This window comes from Hypanus sabinus, chromosome 23 (genome assembly GCF_030144855.1).
Source record: "Hypanus sabinus isolate sHypSab1 chromosome 23, sHypSab1.hap1, whole genome shotgun sequence".
NCBI lineage: Eukaryota > Metazoa > Chordata > Chondrichthyes > Myliobatiformes > Dasyatidae > Hypanus > Hypanus sabinus.
In genome coordinates this window covers 12,885,126-12,909,212 of record NC_082728.1, presented here as the reverse complement: position 1 = coordinate 12,909,212, position 24,087 = coordinate 12,885,126, and the positions used below count along the sequence as shown (strand labels likewise).

General features: G+C 40.5%; 1 protein-coding gene across 3 annotated transcripts in view; it reads left to right on the top strand.

The window, feature by feature from the left end:
• LOC132379976 (endonuclease V-like) overlaps positions 1-23,445 on the top strand; it is a 160,367-nt gene extending 136,922 nt beyond the window's left edge. For 2 of the 3 annotated variants that reach the window (XM_059948401.1, XM_059948394.1), the window contains one exon: positions 16,382-23,445. The gene's annotated coding sequence lies outside the window, so the exon portion shown is untranslated. Of the gene's footprint in view, positions 1-4,337; positions 4,435-16,381 lie in introns of those variants that run through there. The other variant, XM_059948395.1, reaches the window with a different exon arrangement.
• The last annotated feature ends 642 nt before the right edge of the window (positions 23,446-24,087 follow it).

Genomic DNA, 24,087 nt, shown 5'->3' with positions numbered 1-24,087 from the left:
ATTAATAAGCTACAGAGCCTGACCTCTGTACCTCCCTCTGCAATTGGATTGTCGACTTCCTGACCGGAAGACCACAATCTGTGTGGATTGGTGATAATATCTCCTCCTCACTGACAATCAACACTGGTGCACCTCAGGCGTTTGTGCTTGTTCTACTCCTTCCATAACCATGACTGTGTGGCCAGACATAGCTCAAATACCATCTATAAATTTGCTAATGATACAACCATTGTCGGTAGAACCTCAGATGGAAAGGAGAGGGTGTACCAGCTAATTGAGTGGTGTTGCAGCAACAACTTTGCACTCAATGTTAGTAAAATGAAAGAGCTTATTGTGGACTTCAGGAAAGGTAAGACAAGGGAACACAAACTAATCCTCATAGAGGGATCAGAAGTGAAGAGAGTGAGCAGTTTCAAGTTCCTGGGTGTCAAGATCTCTGAAGATCTAACCTGGTCCCAACATATCAATGCAGTTATAAAGAAGGCAAGCCCACAGCTATATTTCATTAGGAGTTTGAAGAGATTTGGTTTGTCAACTAAAACACTCAAAAACTTCTGTAGATATACTGTGGGTTGCATCACTGTCTGGGGGCTACTGCAAAGATCCAAAACAGAAAGTTGTAAAATTAGTCAGTCCCGTCATAGGTATTAGCCTCTGTAGTATCCAAGACATTTTCAAGGAGCTGTGCCTCAGAAAGGCAAGGTCCATTATTAAGGACCCCCATCACCTAGGACATGCCCTCTTCCCATTGTTACTGTCAGGAAGGAGGTAAAGGCGCACACTCAGTGATTCAGAAACAGCTTCTTCCCCTCTGCCATATAATGTCTAAATTGACACGGAACCCATGAACACTATCTCACTTTTTTATTATTTCTGTTTTTGCTCTATTTTTAATTTAACAATTTAATATACATATATATACTTACTGAAACTGATCTATTTATGTATTCTTTCTGTATTATCATGTATTGCTTTGTGCTGTTGCTGCTAAGTTAATAAATTTTCTGACACACATCAGTGATAATAAACCTGATTCTGAATCTGATAAGGTGCAAGATTATAATGAGATAATTTGTGAGGTTCAGAATCCATCTTATCATACCAGGGAACTATTTAATAGTCTTATAACAGAGGGATAGAAGCTGTCCTTGAGCCTGATGGTATGAGCTTTAAGGCTTTTGTATCAAGCATTAACACATGAGGAACATTTGATGGCTCTGGTCCTATACTTGCTGGAGTTTAGAAGGATAAGGAGGGATCTCATTGAAACCTGTTGAAAGGCCCAGATAGAGTGGATGTGGGGGAGGGTGGATGTTTCCTATATTGGGAGAGTATAGAACTCAAGGATACAAGGACACCCTCTTGGAACAGAGAAGAGGAGGAATTTCTTTAGCTAGATATTGTGAATCTGTGGGATTCATTGGCACCAATGGCTCTAGAGTCATTGGGTATATATAAAGCAGAGATTGATAGATTCTTAATCAGAAAGGACTTCATAGATTATGAGAAGGCAGGATAATGGGGCTTGAGTGGGAAAATAAAAAATCCATAATTGAATGGTGAAGCAGACTTGATGGACTGAATGGCCTAATTTTGCTCCTATACCTTATGGGCTTATGTATGAGTTGGCAAGTTAATTGGCCAGTGTAGATTCTCCTCGGTTTATGGGTAAGTGGGAGCACTTGTAAGGTTTATGAGAATTTTGGAAAGGGTGAAAAATAGGGATTAATGTAGAATTGGTGTAAGTGGGTGGTTGATGAGTGGTTGCAACTCGATGGGCTGAAAGGCTGATTTCCATGTTGTGTATCTTTGATTGCAGTGTTCTAATTCAGTAGGCTGGGAGCCTGTATTGACAGATGCATCATTAAGGCTTACACCAGACTGTTACTATCACTAATTGAAGGATTATGGGGTGGAGCATGGTGAATATTTTAGATGGAAAATTCCTTTGCGATCATAATCAAATGTTAATTAAATATTAATGTTTCAATGTCTGTCGTCCTGGTCAGCATTAAGAAGTATGAGAAATGTTGATGATTATAAATGTAGCCTGGTTCTGAGGAACACCAGACCAGTCTGTCAGTTGTCGAGGCTGCCTGTGATGTCAAAAGCCCCTCTGGCATTCATTCTTTCCTGTAGTGAATAACGGACCATATAATTTTACAACTATTTCAGAATCAACTAATTTTCATTTATGAACCATCAATATTTTTGCAAAGAAAATTCTAACAATACTTTTGTAAAGGGTGATGGTTAATATTTTTAAAGGACTTTCACGATGGCAGTGAATGCCATTGAAGTTGTTATGCCTCAAGGCTGGTCGTAATGCTTCCTGATATCCACACCAAACCACATCAGCGAAGTAAACTGGCAGAACTCTGCCTGGGCCATTCTTTATTGTTTACATATGCTTTCAGTATATCAAGGAATCTCTGTAACTCAAGAATCAAGAATCAAATTTACTTATTGCGTGTATATTGAAACATACAGTAAGCTCTGTCATGTGTGTTAACAACTAACACACCCAAGGGTGTGCTAGTGGGAGCCGCAAGAGTCACCGCAAATTCTGCACTTAAATTAGCATGCCCACAATGCTCAGCAGAACAACAGACCACCACTACTTTCTCATTTTCTGTCAGAGTCACCTGTACTGAAAATGACATTAAATGATCTTGAATCCTGGGGGAAAAAAAAATAACAACAGCAAAACAAGCCTCATCCCTCCCTCCTACCCATGCTTATGCACAACTCAGTAACCCCTGAACAAGCCGTCTTTGTGGTCTCTAAGTGGTCTCAGATTTGGGTGGAATTGCAGGCATTGGGCCTTCAGCTACCCCAGCAGACTTGCAGAGATTCATAGACTTAGGGCTCTGGCCACGTGCACATCGAAGCTTAGAGTGAAATGGGTCATTTGCGTTAACAACCAACAATTTGATCCTTGGGCATCGGCTTTAGCCCCAGGACCTACCAATCATTGAACACTAGGCCTCGAATTCCAAGGAGATCGCCTGCCAGGGTTATTGAGTAAGGCAGAGACAGATTAAACAGAGGAAGACAGGAAAAGAACCGATCAGTAAATTGTGAGTTAGAACTAAAGGAAGAACTGACTGCCAACAACATTTTGCCTTGTATTCTGTTGACAGTTGTCCTTCCTTAGGGGATTAAGTGTGCTTTCGGGCAGGAGTCCTCTTTGAGACTACAAGGAAAATCAAGCTTCTTTGAAAGATCTGGGCTGTTTTCCCACTTCCAACCACAAACAAGTTAAATTCCACCAATGTTGTTAACTATCTGGAAATACAGCCACAGCAAGATGGATTAGGCCTAGTTTTAGAGTGGAGCCCCTCATCAATGGGTCAAGAATTTGTTCCTTTGCTGAAAGAAACAAGGTATGACTGGAAACCCCATTCTCCCATTCTCCTGCTAACTGGCACTTCCTTGAGGGGAGAAGCACTTGGACAGGACAGCGGACAGGAGATGAGGATACAGGATCAGAATTATTATCACCAGCATAACTCATGAAATTTGTTGTGCTGTGGCAACTGTATATAAAGAAATTACTGCAAGTTACAAAAAGTTAATTAAAAAAGAAAAAAAAGCATTATCTTTGCATTATGTTTGAATAATTGTTTCTTCAAAGCTGGATTGTAACCTGAAAATGTATTTTGTTTTTTATTTAGAGATGCAGCATGGTAACCAGTCTTTCCAGCCCAATAAGCTCATACTGCCTAATTACACCCATTAACCTACTAACCAGTAGATCTTTGGAATGTGGGAGGAAACCAGTGCACCCAGAGGAAACCCACATGATCACGGGGAGAACGTACAAATTCCTTAAAAATAATGGCGGAATTAAACCCAGGTCACCGGCGCTGTAATTCTATAATGCCCACTGCTACCCTACCGAGCCACCTCTAAAACTCATGGTCACTGTGTGGAGGTGCCAGGCATTGAATTCAGGATCTTATCCATACAAAGCAAGCACTCTTCCACTGAGCTACATCCCCTGAAGGAAATTAAGTGACAACTTCTGAAAAGGATAGGTTAACAATGCTTCATCTGGTTTAGGTCTGTTATGCTAGTCCAAATCACTGAACTTCCAATTAATTGTGTGGAGCTTTTCCTGAGTGCTCTTTAACCGTTCCTCCTTAACTCAGCATGGTCTATCAACGTTAAAAGAATTCCGAATGTCAGAGCTTCGTGGGCAGAAAACACATTCCTCAATTTTATTTTAAATTATATAGATGTAGGAGGACTTAGTATGAAACTGTTCCCTCTAGGCTTTCCTTATCCTTTAATTTCTAGTATATAATCTATTTTCTTTATTATGTTTTTTGCAGACTCAAACCAGAAATCTGTTTCAATCCATCACCGTTGTGTTTGAGCAATAAATAGGAATAGTGAGAGCTCTGTTCACAGCTTTCCAGTATCATCCCTTATGATTACAGAGGTATTGCTTTCTGGAAAACTGCTGAATAGACAAAACAACAGAACACCCGATTCTTCGGAGAGCAATATTTCCAAATGTAATAAAAGATGTAAGCCTCCAATTTGGCACTCATCTCATTGTTTACACACTCTCACCAACTCACTAACTTTGAGAGCAGTCCTGTGATGGATGCAGTGAATCTTTCAAACATTTCAGTGGAAATGGTTTAGGGGGGGGGGGCCTATAAATACTGCAGTGGACAAGAGACGTTATCACACTTGGTGAAATGGGGTTTGAGCGCCTTTTTTGAAGCTAGAAGTAAACACTGTGATCCAACTCGCTGTGATCCAACTGCACGAAGGTGTAACAGTGAGCCAGTTTGCTCATATTGATATTGGCCACTTGTAAACTGAGACCAGACTACCTCACTGAATATTTCCTGATTGTGTAAAGCCACATTGAACCAAGAGGTGGCAGGCTGCACACATCCAGTAGAATGAGTGGGATTCCAATGAATACAGCTGATGGTGTTCAGGCAGTTCACTGAAGATTATTGAATCTCCTGAACATGAATAGGCATTTCCAGGAACTCAGTGCTACCTGGATGACACCATTGTTATCGGTAAGGATGATAAGGAACAACTCCAAAATCTCAAGACAGTGTTAAAAAGATTAGAAGATTATGGGCTCAGAGTATGATGCAGCACGTGTAGAGATGTAACACTGAGCATTATAGGAAGTCATTCCTACCTGTGGCCATCAAACTTTACAACTCCTCCCTCAGAGTGTCAGATACCCTGAGCCAATAGGCTGGTCCTGGACTTATTTCCACTTGGCATGATTAACTTATTATTATTTAATTATTTATGGTTTTATATTGCTATATTTCTTCACTATTCTTGGTTGGTGCGGCTATAACGAAACCCAATTTCCCTCAGGATCAATAAAGTATGTCTGTCTGTATGTGAGTTCTTTAAACCCAGCATCACTTACTGTGGTCACACCACTAATGCACAAGGATTACATAAGTAAGTTGAAAAAATTCAAGCAGTGGCGAACATCTCAAGGCCAAAGGATGTGTCACAGTTGCGGTCTTCTTTTTAGAATTTGTCAATTACTATAACAGGTTCTTGCCAAACCTGACTACTGTGCTCCACCCTTTGAACTCAGTACTACAGATTGGGAAGACATGGCAATGGACAAAGCAGTGTGGGGTGGCTTTCAAAAAGGTAAAGGAAACGGTTATATTGGAGACTGTACTCAAACATTATGATCCACGTCATCCAGTGAAGCTTACCTGTGACACCTTGCCTTATGGTATAGGTGATGGAAGAGAATGCCCCATAGACTTTGCATCATGTTGCCTTACCGCTGCAGAAAAAATATTGTGCACAGATTGACAGAGAGGCCTTGAGTCTGGTTAGGGATGTAAAGCGTTTCAATGTATGGGAGAGAGTTTATCCTTATTACTGATCATCAACTACTGGAGTCCATTTTCAATCCATGGAAGGGTGTTCCACTAACAGTTGTAGCACAGAAGTGATGGGCTCTGTTTCTTGATGGGCATGATTACAAGATCAAATTCAAGATAACAACTAATTATGGAAATACTGATGGATTGTCCTGTTCACCCTTGGAAAAGGAAATATCTCAAAAACTTGCAAAAGAGGACATTCCTCTTGATGCCTTCTCCCTAGTGCAAATGGAAAGTCTCCCTATTACAGGAGAGATGTTCCAAAGGAAAACTAGAAAAGAACTCACATTGCCTCAGGTCTAAATGGCAACCCAAAATGGTTGGAATGTGCAATAAAAATCTCAGTTCCTCCATTTTTACCTGTGCTGGGATGAACTTGCCCTTGACAGAGGTTGCCTTATGTGGGGCTTGAGAGTTGGTGCACCATCCAAGCAGAGAGCTAAAGTGTTGGACGGACTATATACCAGTCATTGAGACATGGTCAAAATGAAAGCATTGGGTTGAAGCTTCATCTGGTGACCTGGGATAGATCAGTAGATTGAACAGCTTGCCGTGTATTGTTTGGGATGCCAATACTGCCTGTTGATGCCAAGAGCAACACCTTGCCATCCCTTGGAATGGCCTGCATTGCTCTGGCAGAGGATTCATGTGGATTTTGTTGGACCATTCATGGGCACAAATTTCCAGGCCGTAGTGGATGGATGCAGCTACAAAGTGGACAATAGTGTTCCCAATAGCCTCCAATACATCCTCACACACCATAGATGTGTTGAGAAGGCTCTTCACATTGACTGGTGTTCCAGAACACTCAGTCAGTAACAATGGACCACAGATTGTTTCAGAATAGTTTCATTCATTTCTGAAAATGAATGGAGTAAGACATTTTACATCTGCACTGTACCACTGGCTTGGCAAAAAGATTTGTCCCATCCCGAGTCTAAAGGACACACTGTGAACAATGTCAGTATAACACACTACACTAACACTGGATCAAAAGCTCGCCAATTTCCTCCTTGCATACTGTAATGCAGCATACAACACAAGCAACAACTCACCGGCTGTACTGTTCCTGGGTTGTCCCTTGCATTCACGCTTTGATCTACTCAAAATCAAACTCAGAAGGAGGATGCAGGACAAATAGCTGAGACAAATTGAGGGCTCTTCAATCAATGAGGATCAATGTTTCACCCCAGGACAAGCATTGCTGGTGAGGGACTACAGAGGTGATCAAAAGTCAGTACTGGGAAGGATTAAGGACAGGACTGGGCCGTTCTCCTTCACAGTGGATTTGCGTCTGATGTCATTGGGAGACAACACGTTGATTGGTTGAGGAGAGCAGAGGCAATTGTTAGAGAAGAAAGTTGGCTACCGCCTTCAGAACCTCTTCCCGCTGTCTCAGATTCAACTCTTACAACCACCACGGTAGAGGCTGCAGAACCTGAGATTGGTTTCACAGCCGCAAGTCTCATTGCCAAGCAGAGGGTCTCCCCAATTAAATCTTCAGGCCTGAACCGGATCATTTAAAATTGACTCTGCTGTGGATGTCTATATAGTAGTTGAATTATAGAGTGTACTGTAAATATATAAGTTGAGATGCTTTCTATATTGAGTTGGAGTTTTAGCTAAGCAGGGAGGAATGTTGTGTGTTTAATATTTGAGTAATATTGTAAATATATTGTTTGATTGAGCATTCTTTGTTGTTTACATAATTCATTATGGTTTATATGTAGAAGTACGTGAATGTCATTACGCTACCATGTCGTAAGTGCGTCCCTCGCTTAAAGTAAAAACGAAACTAAGACACATTCTCCTGTGCTTAACTTTCAATTAGTTTTATGTTTTGCATAGAAAGGAGGAGTAGCATAACTGAGCAACTGTACATCATTCAGCTTCTGTGATGAATTTGTCATGCCTCCAGAAACAAACAGTTTGAAGGACAGTTTTCAGTTATGGACACTGCACCTTCAAAGTTCCAAGTTCAGAGTAAGTTTATTGTCAAAGTTCATATATTTCACCAAATACAACCTCGTTTTCTTGTTGGCATTCACAGTAAGTCCAAGAAACACAATAGAATCAATGAAAAACTGCACCCAACAGGATGGACAAACAACCAACATGCAAGACACAACAAACTACGCAAATACAAAAGAAAAATAAATAAACAAACAAACAAACAAACAATAAATATCGAGAGCATAAAATGGAGAGACATTGAAGTGAGTCCATAGGTTATGGGACCAGTTTAGTGATGGGGCGAGTGAAGTTGAGTGAAGTTCAAGAGCCTGATAATTGAAGGGTATTAAACCAGAGGGAATAACTTCACTCTCCACATTTCTACCTGCTGTCACTGACTGATTCACTGTTCCTATTGCCCCTCGTAACAAATTGCATTGAACTGAATGAACTTTATTACTTACATCCTTCACATACATGAGGAGTAAAAATCTTTACATTCCATCTCCGTCTAAATGTGCAATATGCAAATTTTAGTAAGTTGTAATAAATAGTATGTACGGCAGGACAGTCAATATAGCATAGAAATACAGTTGTATCAGCATAAATTAATCAGCCTGATGGCCTGGTGGAAGAAGCTGTCCCAGAGCCTATTGGTCCTGGCTTTTATGCTGCAGTACCATTTCCCAGATGGTAGCAGCTGGAACAGTTTGTGGTTGGAGTGACCCAGGTCTCAATGATCCTTCGGGCCCTTTTTACACACCTGTCTCTGTAAATGTCCTGAATAGTGGGAAGCTTTCCAGAGGTATAATAGTTGTAGTGTTAGAAACTGGCCACACTGGAGTTTAGTTGGAGGTCAGAGTTAGACAGGTGTAACACTTCTGACAAGTTTATGGCTCTGTTACTCTCACTTTCTTACATAAAGAATAAATTAATCAGAGTCCTCAGACAGCCCTTGATGTCACCAATGTAATTGAAAAGTAGTTTGCCTCTTGTACTCATTTTAAATATTAAACATAGCAATTATCATCTTGCAAGTTCATTATCATTCTGTCATATACATGTATATAGCTAAATAAAACTACATAATGGTAAAATACTCTCAATTTGTACTTTACAGTTCATGGAACTGTAAGATTAACCTGGTTCTCTTTCCACAGATGCTGCCTGACTTGTTGAGCATTGCCTGATTTTCAATGAGGACTAAGTCTTGGTTCAATTGCAAATGACTAAAACCTGTACCTTTATTTCATATAAAGGGCCTTAGGTGGGACAGCTGGAATGGTTTGATTGCAAGGATGCTTTATATTTGAATGTGTGAGGATACACTTTGGATGACTGCACAGCCAAACATCTCCAAGATGCGGGAGTTATGCCTGTTCATTTATGCCTCTGCACTGCAAACTGAAATTCCCAGAGCAATCTCCTGATAGAAAGTGGCACAATGGAGATCACGGGGATTAGTTGAATCTCAAATGGTAAATAAGTTGCCATCTGGTGTTATTCTATTTCTGGAGTCTTGTTCAGAATAGCAATCATTCACAGTAACACATGTTTATGGCTGTGACTTTTATTTATGTATTTTATTTATTTGGAAGTACAACATGGAACCCTTCCGGCCTAACAACCCGCACCACCCACACCCCACCTATTGAACCCTAGCCCTAATCACAGGAGAATTTACAATGACCAATTAACCTACTAATTGGTACATCTTTGGACTGTGAGAGGGAGCTGCATCGCCCGGAGGCAACCCATGTGTTTCAAGGGAAGAATATAAAAACTCCTTACAGATAGTATCGGAATTGAACTCTGACTCTGACACCCCGAGCTGTAATAGTGTCACACTAACTGTGGTGTACTTAAATATTATTGTTACTTTTTAAAAATTTTCAATTTGTCTTCTTTTGCACCTTGGTTGTTTGTCAGTCTTTGTGGTAAGCTTTTCATTGATTTACTTGTACTTTTCTGTTCTATTGTGAATGCCTGCCAGTAAATGAACATGATGACATACACAAACTTGTCATAATAAATTTACTTTGAACTTAACAATCAGTGAAGGAGTTGAGGAGGCTCAATAGAGGTTACTTATCTATTCCAGGATTTTTCTGAATGCCTGCAATCGAGGGTGTGTGGGCTTTCTCAGTAGAATGAGCACATTGTAAGTCATATCCATTGTTGGATTTGAACTGCCTTGTACTGAAGGTCTCCCTTGCTAAAGGAAATAGTGGAAGAATCCGGATTGAGGCTCCCTGAATCATCCATCACGAAGCAACCTCATCGTCTGAGACATGCCCTTTTCTCACTACAGGGTACAGGAGCCTGAAAACTCTCAGAACCAGACTCTGCCGCACCTCCATCAGATTTCTGAATGGGCCTTGTATCCATGAACACTACCTTGCCGGTCCCATTTTTCCATTATTTACTTAATTTGGTCATTTATAGTAATTATATGACTTTGCACCGCACTGCTGACACAAAAGTCGGTGAAAATGAATTAATTCTGATTGATGCCATCATGTGTTTTATTTTTATTTCTATTTAGCAAAACAGTGCAGAATAGGCCCTTCCGGCCTTCTGAACCACGCTGCCCAGCAACCCATAGCAACCCCAATTTAAACCTGTGGGACAACTTACAATAACTAATTAACCTACCTGGCCATCTTTGGACTGTTGGAGGAAACTGGAACACCCGGGGAGAACCCACGCACACCAGCTCCTTACAGAGGACGCCAGGATGAAACTCTCAAACCCCAAGCTGCAATAGCATTGCGCTAACCACTACACTACCATGGCATTTTGCGTTGATTTAGTGTAACTAATGTTAGTATTTCATATATTGTGACTTTATTAGCCCTCCTGAGGTGTACCTTACCCAATGCAGCAACACGGACCAACCCATTTAGTTCCCACTCGAATGTCAGTGACGGACCCCGATCCCTGAACTTCCTGCCACTGTAATAGATCGGGATGGGGGACTGCACCTTATCCAAGGATTGCTGTAGTCTGCAATGGGATGTGTTTGTGCTGCGTGGTAGCATAGCAGGTAGTGCCATTGCTTTGCAATATCAGCCATCACAAACCAGGGTTCGATTCCCACCACTCTCTGAAAGGACTCTGGACCATAACACATGGGAGCAGACTTAGGCCATTTGGCCCATCGAGTCTGCTCTGTCATTCCATCATGGCTGCTTTATTTTCTCTCTTAACCCTATTTTCCATTTTTCTCCTCATACAACCCCTTGTTTTTCAAAAGAGTTTCTGCTCCCTTTTTAAGTACCTCTACTGACCCAGCTTCTGTGACCATCAAGAAGTAGAAAATTCCATAGGTACCAGTGAGAAGAAATTCCTACACTTTGTTTACACTAATTGACCTCTTATCTTGTAACTATGCCCATACTGCAAGTGACCATTTGGGTTTCCTCTGGGTGCTCTGGTTTCCTCCTATGTTCCAAAGATGTACACTTAGGGCTAGAGTGAGTGAATTGTGGACGTGCTATATTGGCTCTGGAAGCATGTGATACTTGCAGGCTGCCCCCAGCACATCCTCAAGGATTGTTGATGCAAAACGAAGGCATACATTTGTGACAAATAGAAGCTCTGCAGTCTCGGTATTTCATTGCAAAACGCAAAACGGGAGAAAATTTATCCTTTCAGGTTGATAGGTCACCATTAGAACTGGAAGAAGTCGGCCTTAAACAAAATTTAAATTGTGGCACTTTTACCGTAAGGTGATAATTCATCTGTACAATATTTAAAACACACTCAGTAGCCACTTTATAAGGTACCCCTGCACACTTGCTCATTAATGCAAATATCTAATCATCCAATCATGTGGCAGTGACGCAATGCATAAAAGCATGCAGACATGGTTAAGAGGTTCAGCTGTTGTTCAAACCAAACATCAGAATGAGGAAGAAATGTGAACTAAGTGACCGGGGAATGATTGTTGGAGCGAGGATGGGTGGTTTGAGCATCTCAGAAACTGCTGATCTCCTGGGATTTTTACTCACCAGTTTCTAGAGTGTACAGAGGATGATGCAAAAAGTAAGTGGCAGTTCCATGGGTGAAAACATGTGGTTAATGAGAGATGAATGGCCAAACTGGTTCAAACTGACAGGAGGGCAACAGCAACTCAAAGATTTTAGATGCATATCATACTTATACTGAGTTAAATACCGTATGTAATTAGTTTTGCTACAATAAGTGTATGGGACACTGGAAAAATGTTGAATTTCCCCTTGGGGATGAATAAAGTATCTATCTATCTATCTATTACAACAGCACTGTGCAGAAGAGCATCTCTGACTGGAAAACACATTGAGCCTTGAAGTGGATGTGCTACAGCAGCAGAAGGCCACGAGCATGAACTCAGAGGCCTCTTTATTAGGCAGAGGGGGTAGTTAGTAAAGTGGCCACTAAATGTAATGTACCAAACAATTGAATTCTAGTTCTAAAATTCCATCATAAAAGAACTGGATGGCATTGGCCTCTGGCACTTAAAGTAAAACTGCCTACTTATGTGTCACCAACGATAATTTGAAATATGGTCGGGTCAGAGGACGAGCAGATCAAACTGATGCTGCTGTTCAGCAGTTGAGAGCAGCTGACTGTACTCTGATTGTCATCTGTCAGAGCTTAAAAAGCATATTTATGGAAAGAAACATTCCCTAGAGTTTGACATTACAAGAACCTGGTTAAGGAAATTCGAGTAAAATATTTAAAATTAGATGTTAACCTTATTATCTCTAACTAAATGTGCATCATTGTACAGCTGAAATATAGGACAAAGGATAAAATGTAGATTTTATTGGATTGCATCTTCAACCCTCTGCTTACCAATGCTGTCAAATCAATAACAGTAAAGTTCAGAAGAGAACATTGTGCAGAGCACAGTGTTACTCACATAAGAGGATAAAGATAAATGGAACTTTTAAAGTAGAAACTAACTTTCTATTTATTTTTTAACCTTACTCTCATCCAGCCTAGAGAAGACTATCCAGAGTTCTATGGTTGACACATTCAGGAGCCATGATAATAACGTGCATGTGACACACACGTACACACACACACTCTCTCTCTCTCTCTCTCTCTCTCTCTCTCTCTCTCTCTCTCGCTCTCTCTCTCTCTCTCTCTCTCTCTCTCTCTCTCTCTCTCTCTCTCTCTCGCTCTCTCTCTCTCTCTCTCTCTCTCTCTCTCTCTCTCTCTCTCTCTCTCTCTCTCTCGCTCTCTCTCTCTCTCTCTCTCTCTCATGCACACGCACACACATAGTGCAGAGGAGATTTACAAGAATGTTGCCTGGATTGAGGACCATGCATTATCAGAATAATTCGAGGGGGCATAGTTTTAAGGTGCTTGGAAGCAGGTACAAGGGGTTGTCAGAGGTAAGTTTTTCACACAGAGAGTGGTGGGTGTGTGGAATGCACTGCCAATGAAGGTGGCAGAGGGGGATACAATTGGGTCTCTTAAGAGACTCTTCGATAGGTACATGAAGCTTAGAAAAATAGAGGTCTATGCGGTAGGGAAAGTCTCGGCAGTTTCTAGAGCAGGTTACCTGGTTGGCACGACATTGTGGGCTGAAGGGCCTGTAATGTGCTGTAGGCTTCTGTGTTCACACAGACACACACACACACACCTAAACAGCACATACGCAAATCTAAATTTCAGTAGAGCAAGTTTTGAGCAAGATACTGGAGTCAATGTTTTAAAGATAAAAGGTCATTGTTGGAACAGGGCAGCTAATTGGAGAAATGACCTGTTTCAAAACAGATTGTCCATGCCATCAAAGAAAACTTAGTTCAGGGCCTTCATCCCTGGAGAACACTTCAGTGCCTTACCAGGGGGTGGCATCTGTTGGACCAGGTGTTTGTCCTGATCATCACCAAAGCACAATACCATTTTTGGAAGCATGCTGTGCACAAATAAGCCATTTTGTTTCCTGCAGCGCCTGCTCTTCAGAAGTACTTCAGTGGCAGTAAGGTGACCTGCGATGTCCTGAGGTTGTAAAAGAAAAACTTGATATGCAACTCCTTGCTATCCTTTCCAGTAATACAGTGTAGTTGTGTGTGGAAGCAATTGAAAGGAAACTCATCAATAATTCCTATGCATGGAATTTTAAAATGTCTCTGAATTTCTTAGCTCACAGAAATCAACCCAGTTCTCATTTGGAGGAACTTGACTGCAGGTTGAGTTGTGCCTTCTGTGGCAATCTTTTGATAGTCACTTGTTGTTCAATAGGCATTGTCTCAAGGGAATCAACACTCAAAGTAATTTTATTATCAACGTACGTATATATCACCATATACAACCTTGAGATTCATTTTCTTGCAGGCATTTTCCAGTAAATCAAGGCAATGCAATAGAATTAATGAAAAACTACACACAAACCACTGACAAACATCCTTTGTGCAAAAAAGACAAACTATGCAAATAAATAAATAAGTAGATCGATAGACAGGCATACAGATAAAGAGAGATAAAATGTGAGATAGAGAGAGAGAGGTATGGATGGAAGGACAGACAGACAGATAGTTGAGTACATGGGTTGTAGAATCATTGAAAGTGAGTCCATAGATTGTGGCATTAGTTCAGAGCTGAGGTGAGTGAAGTTATCCATCACCATGTTTTTCCTTCTCTCAGGGCCCTGTGGTGGTGATCCTGACGTTCCTTATTGAGCCTGCCTTTGTGTTTATTCCAGGAGGTTGTTTGCAGCCCTCATCAGCGCAGGATTCACAAGTCTGTCTTGTTTTAGTGTGGCATTGATCCAGCCGGTTTAATTGTTGTTGCCAGAACAGATGACAATCCAACTGTCTCACATTAGCCACTTTACATTAGAGTAATTCTGAAAAGATTGTAGTAGGTGCACCGGATATCTTGATCACCAATAACACCAGCTATTCTGGTTAAAGTCAAATCAGGATTGCTGTTGAAGCATATCTTGCTCACAAGCTCATTATATAAAACATTCTTCGAGAAAAGTTCAAAGTAATCATCAAAGTACATGTACTACCTTGAGATTAATTTTCTTGCAAGCATTCACAGGCAAATAAAGAAATGCAATAGAACCAATGAAAAACTACACACAAATAAAGACTAATGAAGAACCAATGTGAACATTTAAAATAATAAAAATATAAATACATAATAAATAAATTATAGCTAGATGGAAACCTTGAAAATTAGTTCACAAGTTGTGGAATGAGTTGAGTGAAGTTATCCACACATTCAGGAGCATGATGGTTGAAGGGTAATCAGTGTTCCAGAGCTCAGTGTGTGGGACCTAAGGTAGGAGTGAGAAGAGAGCATGGCCTTGATGATGGACACAGCTTTCTTATGGTAGTTCTCCTTGCGGATGTTCTCTAAGGTGGGGAGGACTTTGCCTACGATGGATCAGTGTAACAATATGTATATTGGAGGTATCGTGATCAAACTAGCACAGACTACTTTTAATTCAAAGTCATTCAAAAGTATTGCATCGCCATTTTTTCATTTATGTGAAATTTCAAGTTGTTGACAATTATTCTTCTTGATAAAACATAACTTCAAATTCTCCAGAGATATGTGGATGAATCATGAAGATACGACACAAATTCCGTCATTGTTCGTACCCTGAAGTTGTGCAGTTAACTTAAGTTATGCATGAAGATTTGAGGTTGGCCCTGTTCATAAGTGCTACTTGAAAAGTAACACTGACAACCGTGATGTCTGCATTCCCACATATTTGCCGGTAGGAATCATGGAGTCCTGTGTGGGCATTGGCTGCTGTTCCCCTCTTCCGAGAGAAAACTAATTACAGACTGCCAACTTTTTTTAAAAAGAGTAGCTTTATTTGTCACACGTGCTTCGAAATGTACAGTGAAATGCGTCGTTTTGCATCAATAGCCAAAACATTCGGAGTTTGTGCTGGGGGCAATTCCCAAGTGCCGCCTCACTCCCTGCACCAATATAGTCTGCCCCCAACTCACTAGCTTTAACTGTATGTCGTTGAAATGTGGGAGGAAACTGAACACCCAGAGGGATACAGGGGAAGTAGACTTAAAATTCAGGGAATAGATTTAGGATTGAGATGAGGAGAAACTGCTTTTCCCAGGGAGGAATGACTCTGTGGAATTCTCTGCCCCGGGAAGCAGTAGAAGCCAGCTCATTAAATGCATGTTAGATGGATTTTTGGTAGGGGAATTAAGGTTTATGGGGAAAAGACATGTAAGTGGACCTATGTCCACTACCCAATGAGCTGTGATCTTATTAAATTGCGGAACAGGCTCAATAGGCCAGATGGCCTACTCCTGCTCCTATCTTTTACGTTCTAGTGAAGCCCACGTGGTAACAGGACGAATACACAAACACCTTACAGGCAGCAGCGGGAAGCGAACCCCAAGTCGGTGATCGTTAGCACTGTGAAGTGACTGTGCTAATGATGCTGCCCTAACTTGGTTAAACCAGCCCTGACTCAGAATCAAGCCTCTTCATCTCTGGCTGGTCCCTCTACCAACTGAAATTCTGATATGTGTTCTTCATTATTTTTCCAGCCCAGGAAGAAAGGACCTTCCACCAAAACAGCTGCCGCTTCTACCTCTGGAACTGCTTGCTTGGAATATTCAAAGGGGAGAAAAAGGCCATTAATTTTCCAGTAATGATGTTTGTCCTCAGACTCTAAACATGCTTGCCTGGGTCATAAGTTGTCCAGACCAAGGATCACAGATTATACTTCAAATTCTTTACCCAGCACTACCCACCACAGTGTTAGATGTGTGTACAACGAATATTGGACTAACCATGCGGCTGTTTAACTGTTTAAACATTATTACCTGGTCAAAATGGTCTTCTATTTTCAACACAGATTGGTAATATTCTTAATTTTCTTGTTTTGAAATGTAATGGAGAATGTATATTTTCATACAATCTTTCTAAGTGCATATTTGAATTGGGGTGGATGGTCAAGAATGCTACTGGTGAGACTGCAGAAAAGGATTGGGGAAGTAACACTGAGATTTCCAGAGATGGCTTTATAGATTAGTGGACAGTGCTTATGGGGCCAAATGCCTTATTCCCACTCTTAATATGTACAGCAGGTGATTAAAGTTGAATAAACAGCCCTTTCCCAAAACTGAACCAAATAACTCCCAAGGTCTATAAATATGTAATGTAGATCAACATCTCTAAAAATAGGAATAGAGGACATTTAATACAAATCCATGAAATGTTTTTGCTGAAACAATGTTAATTGTAAGAGTTAATGTGCAGTGTCAAGTTCAAGTTTAAGTTTATTGACCTTCAGCCGTATACATGAATGAGGGCCTCCATCAGTCAGAGTTGACTGTAGATATTGCGTCCGAACTATCTAGATATGCAAGCCTGGGCAGCACGATATGGAGAGCAAGCTGTTGTCCATGAAATAGTCTCCCCCTCTCCATGCATCTAATGATCCCAAAGGAATGACAGAGACCGATACAGTTTGGTACCAGCAGCATCACAGGAGTTGCCAGTCAGCATTGACCTCAACGTAGGACTGCCTAAGGGAATCCAGCTCCAGATTTTTCCCTTGGGGTTTATTTCCGACGCCTTCCCCATGAATGAATGTGAGATAGCGGAGGTTTGAGATCAGAGTTTTCCTTCTCCTAGATGAGTTTCCAACCATGGCTGATGAGCCCTATCTGCCTGAATTGAAATGGTTCTGCTGGGCTTAGTAGCTAAGCCACACGTGAAGGCCAGGAGCTGGACTTGGTTGTCAGAGGCTATTTGAGATGCACACCACTGGGAGTATTTAATAGTTAGAGGGAGTTTATCCCTGCTACCACTCCCAGCTATAACAACCTTAAAGAACCATCTTAACTTTTGGAATACAGCCAGATAAATCTACAGAATTACATAATTACAGTAGTAGTACATCCCAACCAGTAGAATCCCTTTGAATATACAATACTAGTGTCTGTTCCAAAAGCTTCTGAGTACAAACTCCAGATCCACAAAAATAGCCCTTTTTTAAATGTTGAAGGATGTTTCATGATGTGCAACTAACCAAAAGGTTGAGTGATAAAATATACCTGTCCTGAACTGTTACTGAAATACACCATAAGCATGTGCTAATTATAACCACAAGAGATTCTGCAGATGCTGTAAATCCAGAGTAACACACACAAAATACTGGAGGAACTCAGCAGGTCTGGCAGCATCTGTGGAAGTGGATAAAACAGTCAACCTTTCAGGCTGAGTCCTTTCATTGTGAATTCAGATGAACAGTCTCATCCGGAAACGTCAACTGTTTATTCCTCTCCATAGATGCTGCCTGACCTGCTGTGTTCCTCCAGCATTTTGAGTGTGTTAAGCTGGATTTGTTGTTTGCCACAGTAGTCCATAAAATATAAATTAAATTACAATAAAACAGATACAAGCACATATATTCTCCTATAATAAAATATACTATAAATTACAATAAGAAATATATATATATAATAAATAAGTAGTGTAAAAAGAGAGCGAAAATATTGAAGTACTTTTCATGGGTTGGTTCAATGTCTGTTCAGAAATCTGATGGCAGAGAAAAGAATGTGTTCCTAAAACACTGAGTGTTTTTTTCTTCAGGCTCCTGTTCCTCTTTGCTGATGCTAGTAATGAGCTGGTAAGAGTAAGCCTTCGAGTATCAGATCGAAGTTAAATTGTGTACAAGTTTTTTTTTCCTGAAGACTGGTCCTCGTCTTAGTTCATCCATAATTATGCTATCCAGGACTACTCACCCTCCAAATAATAATCCCTAACACATTTCTCAGCAGCAGTTGATTTAATCATGAGCTCTGTCCATGGAACATTGACGATCAGAGCCAGCAAAGCACATTACTACTGGTGAAGAGAAAATAACCAAAGCAAAATTCATGGCCCCGAGCAGCTCCCTGGCCATCACTGCTTTAGATACAGATTTATGGTTGCTATAATATTCTGAGGGGATCAAATTATTTCAGGGCTTAAATACCGGTTAGAAATTCAGCTACTTATATTATGCAAACTCCACAATTAGTTTATCACTTTGTAATTTTCCACATTCTCTATTTAATGTAGTTTTCAGAAATAAAAGATGTTTATGTGTAATAAGATGCATATTATTTACACTAAAAAGGCAAACCCCACCAGCAATTTAATAATTTAACAAAACAGACCATAAATTCACCTGGGAAAGCAGGAATTGCTGCAGCATTATAAAGTAGGTTTTCTGGGATTAGGGGCTATAATTTACTGCTAATCATTTCATTAGAGATACAATGCTGATTAGGCTCTTCTGGCCCAGCAACTCCTAGCCTTATCATGAGACAACTTACAATGACCATTTAACCTTCTAACAGGTACTGCATGACTGGACTATTTTGGACTGTGGGAAGAAACTGGAGGACCTGGAAAAAGCCCATACATTCCACAGGGAGGACATGCATGCTCCTTACAGATGGGGTCAAAATTGAACTCTGAGCTGTAATGGTGTCATGCTAACTACTACACCATCTTGGAGCTGAATATTTCACTGGAATTCACTAAATTTTACAACTTATTCCTAACTTTTGCTTATGTTCTCAAAATAAACTTGCTCACTATAATTTTAAGAAGGGATTTGTAACTTGAAGAAAAGCATTGACCTTATTTGGTGAAGACCAATCACTTTACCTATTTTTAAATCTCCCTGTTATTAATTAGTACCCTCACAGTAGGAGTCTTCAGTAATTAAATTCATTACATTTAACAGATTCTTTCTGTGTGATCATTTGCAGAATTTCTAATCCAAGCGGTTTTTTAGATAGGAAAGCATTCGCAGCAGCCTATTTTTCTGCAAATTTTGTGATACAAGCTAAATCTTCAGACACAATGCAATTAAAACTGCCCTACATTTAAATGAACTGATGAATTTTACTTCAAATCTTTTGGGCTGATACTGTGAAGTAGGTCATAAATTAACAATACTGAGTTAATTATAAAGCATCATACACAGTGTTTGTTTAATGGTGCACTGAACTGTTTTGTGACAAAAGCACACTTAAGACCATAGGTTGGTCTTATTGACCACTGGTTCATTAAGGTAGTTATAGCCGTGGGAAGGGGTGGTAATGGCAATAGCCTCCCACTATCAATGAAATGCTCCCAATAGCCTCTGACTATTTGAGAGGCTATGTCCAGCCTCTGGCCTTCTCATGTGGCTTAGCCACTAAGCCCAGTGAACTGTTTCTACTGACAGGAGAAGGGGCAAAAGTGGGTTACTGGCACCTTAAAACCAGCCTGATGGGGCTCCTTAGCCATGGTCAGCAGCTCACCTAGGAGAAGGGTAACTCTGATCTTAAATCTCCCCTGCCTTGCGGCTACACAGGGAAGACTTCGAGTGAAACCAAAAGGGAAAAAAAATCCAGAGCTGGAGTCCCTAAGGTTGAGTTCAACGCTGTCTGGCAACTCCTGTGACGCTGCTGGTGCCAAACTTCTATCGGTCTCTGCCGTTCCTTTGGATTCATCAGCTGCATGGAGAAGGGGAGCCTCCTGCATGGGCAGCAGCTTTCATACTGCCCTGGCTTGCATATCGCGTAGGAAGCTGAGATGCAACATCCATGCTCGACCCCAACCAATGGAGGGCATCAAGAAGACCATGGGAAATAGGTACAGGTTTAGGTCATTCAGCCATCATCACGGCTGATCTATTATCCTTCTCAGCCCCTTTCTTCTGCCTTCTCCCTGTAATCTCTAACACCCTTACTTATCAAGACCCTATCATCCTCTGCTTTAAGTATACCCATTGACTTCACTTCCACAGCTGTCTGGAAATGAATTCCACAGATTCACCACTCTCTGGCTAAAGAAATTCCTTCTCAGCTCTGTTCTAAAGGCAAACCCCCACCGGCACATTAATAATTTAGCAACACAGATCATAAATTCACTCGGGAAAGCGGGAATTGCTGCAGTTGGTTGCTAAAGTAGGTTTTGTGGGATTGGAGGCTTTAACTTACTGCTAATCATTTTATTTAGAGATACAGCGTGGAAGTGGCCTTTCCAGCCCTCTGAGCTGCATCGCCCAGTAATCCCAATTTAGCCTAATTACAATGACAAAATAACCTACTAACCCACACATTCCGTGGGCAGAACATACAGACCCCTTACTGGTGTCATCAGAATTGAACTCTGAACTCCCAATGCCCCAAGCTGGAAAAGTGTCATGCCAGCCATTGCACTATTGTGGCACTGAATAGTTTACTGGAATTCAATAAATTTTGCACTTTATTCCTAACATTTGCTTAAGTTCTTAAGATAAACTTGCTCACTATAATTTTTAGAAGGGATTGTAAATTTGAAGGAAAGTATTGACCTCATTTGATGAAAACTAGTCACTCTTCCTGTTTTTAATCTCCCTGTTATTAATTAGTACCCTCACAGTTGGAGTCTTCAGTAACTGTATTCATTTCATTTAACAGATTCTTTTAGTGTGATCACTTGCTGAATTTGTATTCTAAGGCTGCGTTCTCTGGTCCTAGAGACCCCACTATTGGATACATCCTTTCCACATCCACTCTATCTAGGCCTTTCAACGTTCAAGGTGCCTTTCAATATTCATCTCATATAATGGGCTCTCCTTCCCTATTAAGGATGAAATGATTTTCTAATTGCTTAAATGTGTTAAAGAGATGAGAGGCCTTTTAAGAGTTTGTGGTTTGTCAGGAGGTTGATTCATGTTTGAGGAAATGTCTCCCCCTATAACGTTGACCATTTATTCCCTTCCATAGATGCTGTGTGACCCATTGCATTCCACCAGCATTTTGTGTGAGTTATTCTGGATTTCCAGCATCTGCAGAATTTCTAATGTTTATGGCCTGCATTTTTTTTTTAAATTTTCAGACCTGGCATGAAGCTAGGACCATCCCCAATGGAATCTTTCAAACACTCAATGCCTTATCTAGTCGAATTGCTGTGAAAACAGCTGATTAACTGGGTGGCTTTATAGCGTTAAAGTAAGACAACACCTCTGTACTCTGGATGCTAAAATAGTGTACTTGTAATCTAGATGCCTTGGCAAATGAACTGGAAGTGAGTTCAAATTCCAAATAGGATGAGAGGGAAGATAAATCAGCCATTATCAAATGGTGGAGAAGACTTGATGGGCTGAATGGACTAATCCTGCTCCTGAAAAAAAGTCCCATCACTTCAGGTGGGACATTTAAATTCAGTTAATTAAATAAGGTTTGGAATTAAAATCTGGTGTGCATTGTAAATCCCACTTGATTCACTGATCACCAGCTCACACTGACTTGGAACTATGTACTTGTTTCTCAGGCATCCTTGACCAGTTAGGAGCCAACATTAAATACCCAATGCATTTTTGTTTAGAAACATTGCCTTACATGAATGTGAAATTTGGGGTTTAAACACACCTCCTTCCGGAAATAAGGATATCTGGCAGCTCAGTGTCTGAGATTCCACCTTGCAATGAGCTGACAGTCGGTGCAGGATGGAAGCGTTGCTGTTTTGTGCTTGGTAAGTGTTGGATATCGAGTAACAGATCAGGAAGGAGCCCCTGCCATGTGCTGTAAGGATACCAGAGGCTTTTTCTGCAGAAACCAATTTAGCCAAGATAGCGCTAGTGAACCACAGCAACGTGTTGCAGGCTACTTACAAAACTTCCAAATTAAAGGAATCTCAGGGTTGTTTATGGTGAGATATATGTTGAAAATAAATTGACTTTGAACTTTGAACTGCAATCATGTTGAAATCCAAAACTCGTTAACTCATAATGGAACATTATTACAACATAATGCACTCTTCCTGCTACTACCATCAGGCAGTAGGTACAGGAGCTTTTGGTCTCACACCACCAGGTTTCAGAACAGTTATTACTCTTCAACTGTCAGGCTCCTGAGTCCAGCAGAGATAACTTCACTCAATTCAACTCTTTACTGATTCTAGAGTGGACATACTCACTTTCAGGGACTCAACAACTCATGTTCTCAGTATTTTTTACTTGCACAAAATGTCTTTGTTTGTCAGTCCCTGTTTACACAATTGCAGGGTGCCACAGTAATGCAGTGGTTAGCATGAAGCTATTACAGCTTGGGGCCTCAGAGATCATTTCCAAAGATCTCTGCAAGAAGTTTGTACATCTCTCTCCTGAGCACATGGGTTTCTAGTTTCGTCCCACAGTCCAAAGACATGCTGATTAGTAGGTTAATTGGTCACTGTAAATTGTCCTGTGATTAGGCTAGTGTTAAATAGGTCGGTTGCTGGGTGGCTTGGCTCTTTGGGCCTGAAAGCCAGTTTTGCACTGTATCTCTGAATAAATAATTGTATAAGTAGTTTTCATAAATTTTATTTTATTTCTTTATTTTCCTGTAAATGTTAGCAAGAAAATAAATCTTAAGATAGTATGTGGCAACATATACATACTTTGATGATAAATTTACTCTGAGTTGACTTTAAACACACCGGAGTGAGGCAGTAATACTTCACACCCCTTTGGAATGAGGCATGACTAATTAATCAGAAATATTGATATGAGAAATATATCTGCTAATTAATATAGCTTTGCATACTGCAGAGTCATTTTATTCCCTTTCTTGAGATTGCTGCTCTAATTATTTGCATGTCGTGGACTGAAAAAGAAGCTAATTAGAAATACCAACTCTGATTGTTATTTCTTCTGCTTTATCAGGTTTGCAAATTTTCAGTATGGTTATTTATGATACAGGAAATTAAAGATTTTTAACTTGTGCAAGATGGATATATTCAGAAAATGGCTAAATACAAATGAGATGGGGGAATGAAGCTTTGAAATAAAGTTTGAATAGCATTTTGTAGGGGGAAGTATTCTCAACAAATGTGGGGTACAGCTGCAATAAAATAACCTTCAGAATGGATTGTGTAAACCCACAGATTATGGTAAACTGTCAAATCCACGTCATGTGCCTGGATATCTTCACTTTTGAAACTGAGCTGCTGCTCTTGACATAATAATGAGCTGCTGGCACAAGAGTGGGAGGAAGATGAAAGCCCATGTTTCTTTTCGGTTTTAAACATATGCCCGACTCTCCCATGGAAAAGCGAAGAATAGGTCATAGCAGATGATGTTTGTTCTTAACATGCACAAGTTAGACGTCACTCGTGTTACATGTTCGTCACTGCAATAGTGTTGGAGGAAATCCTTAAGGGTCCGTTCCAGTGACTATTTTTGATCAAACAGTCTTTGATCCTCATCAATGTCTGCTTTCACTTTCTCAATCCTTATTCT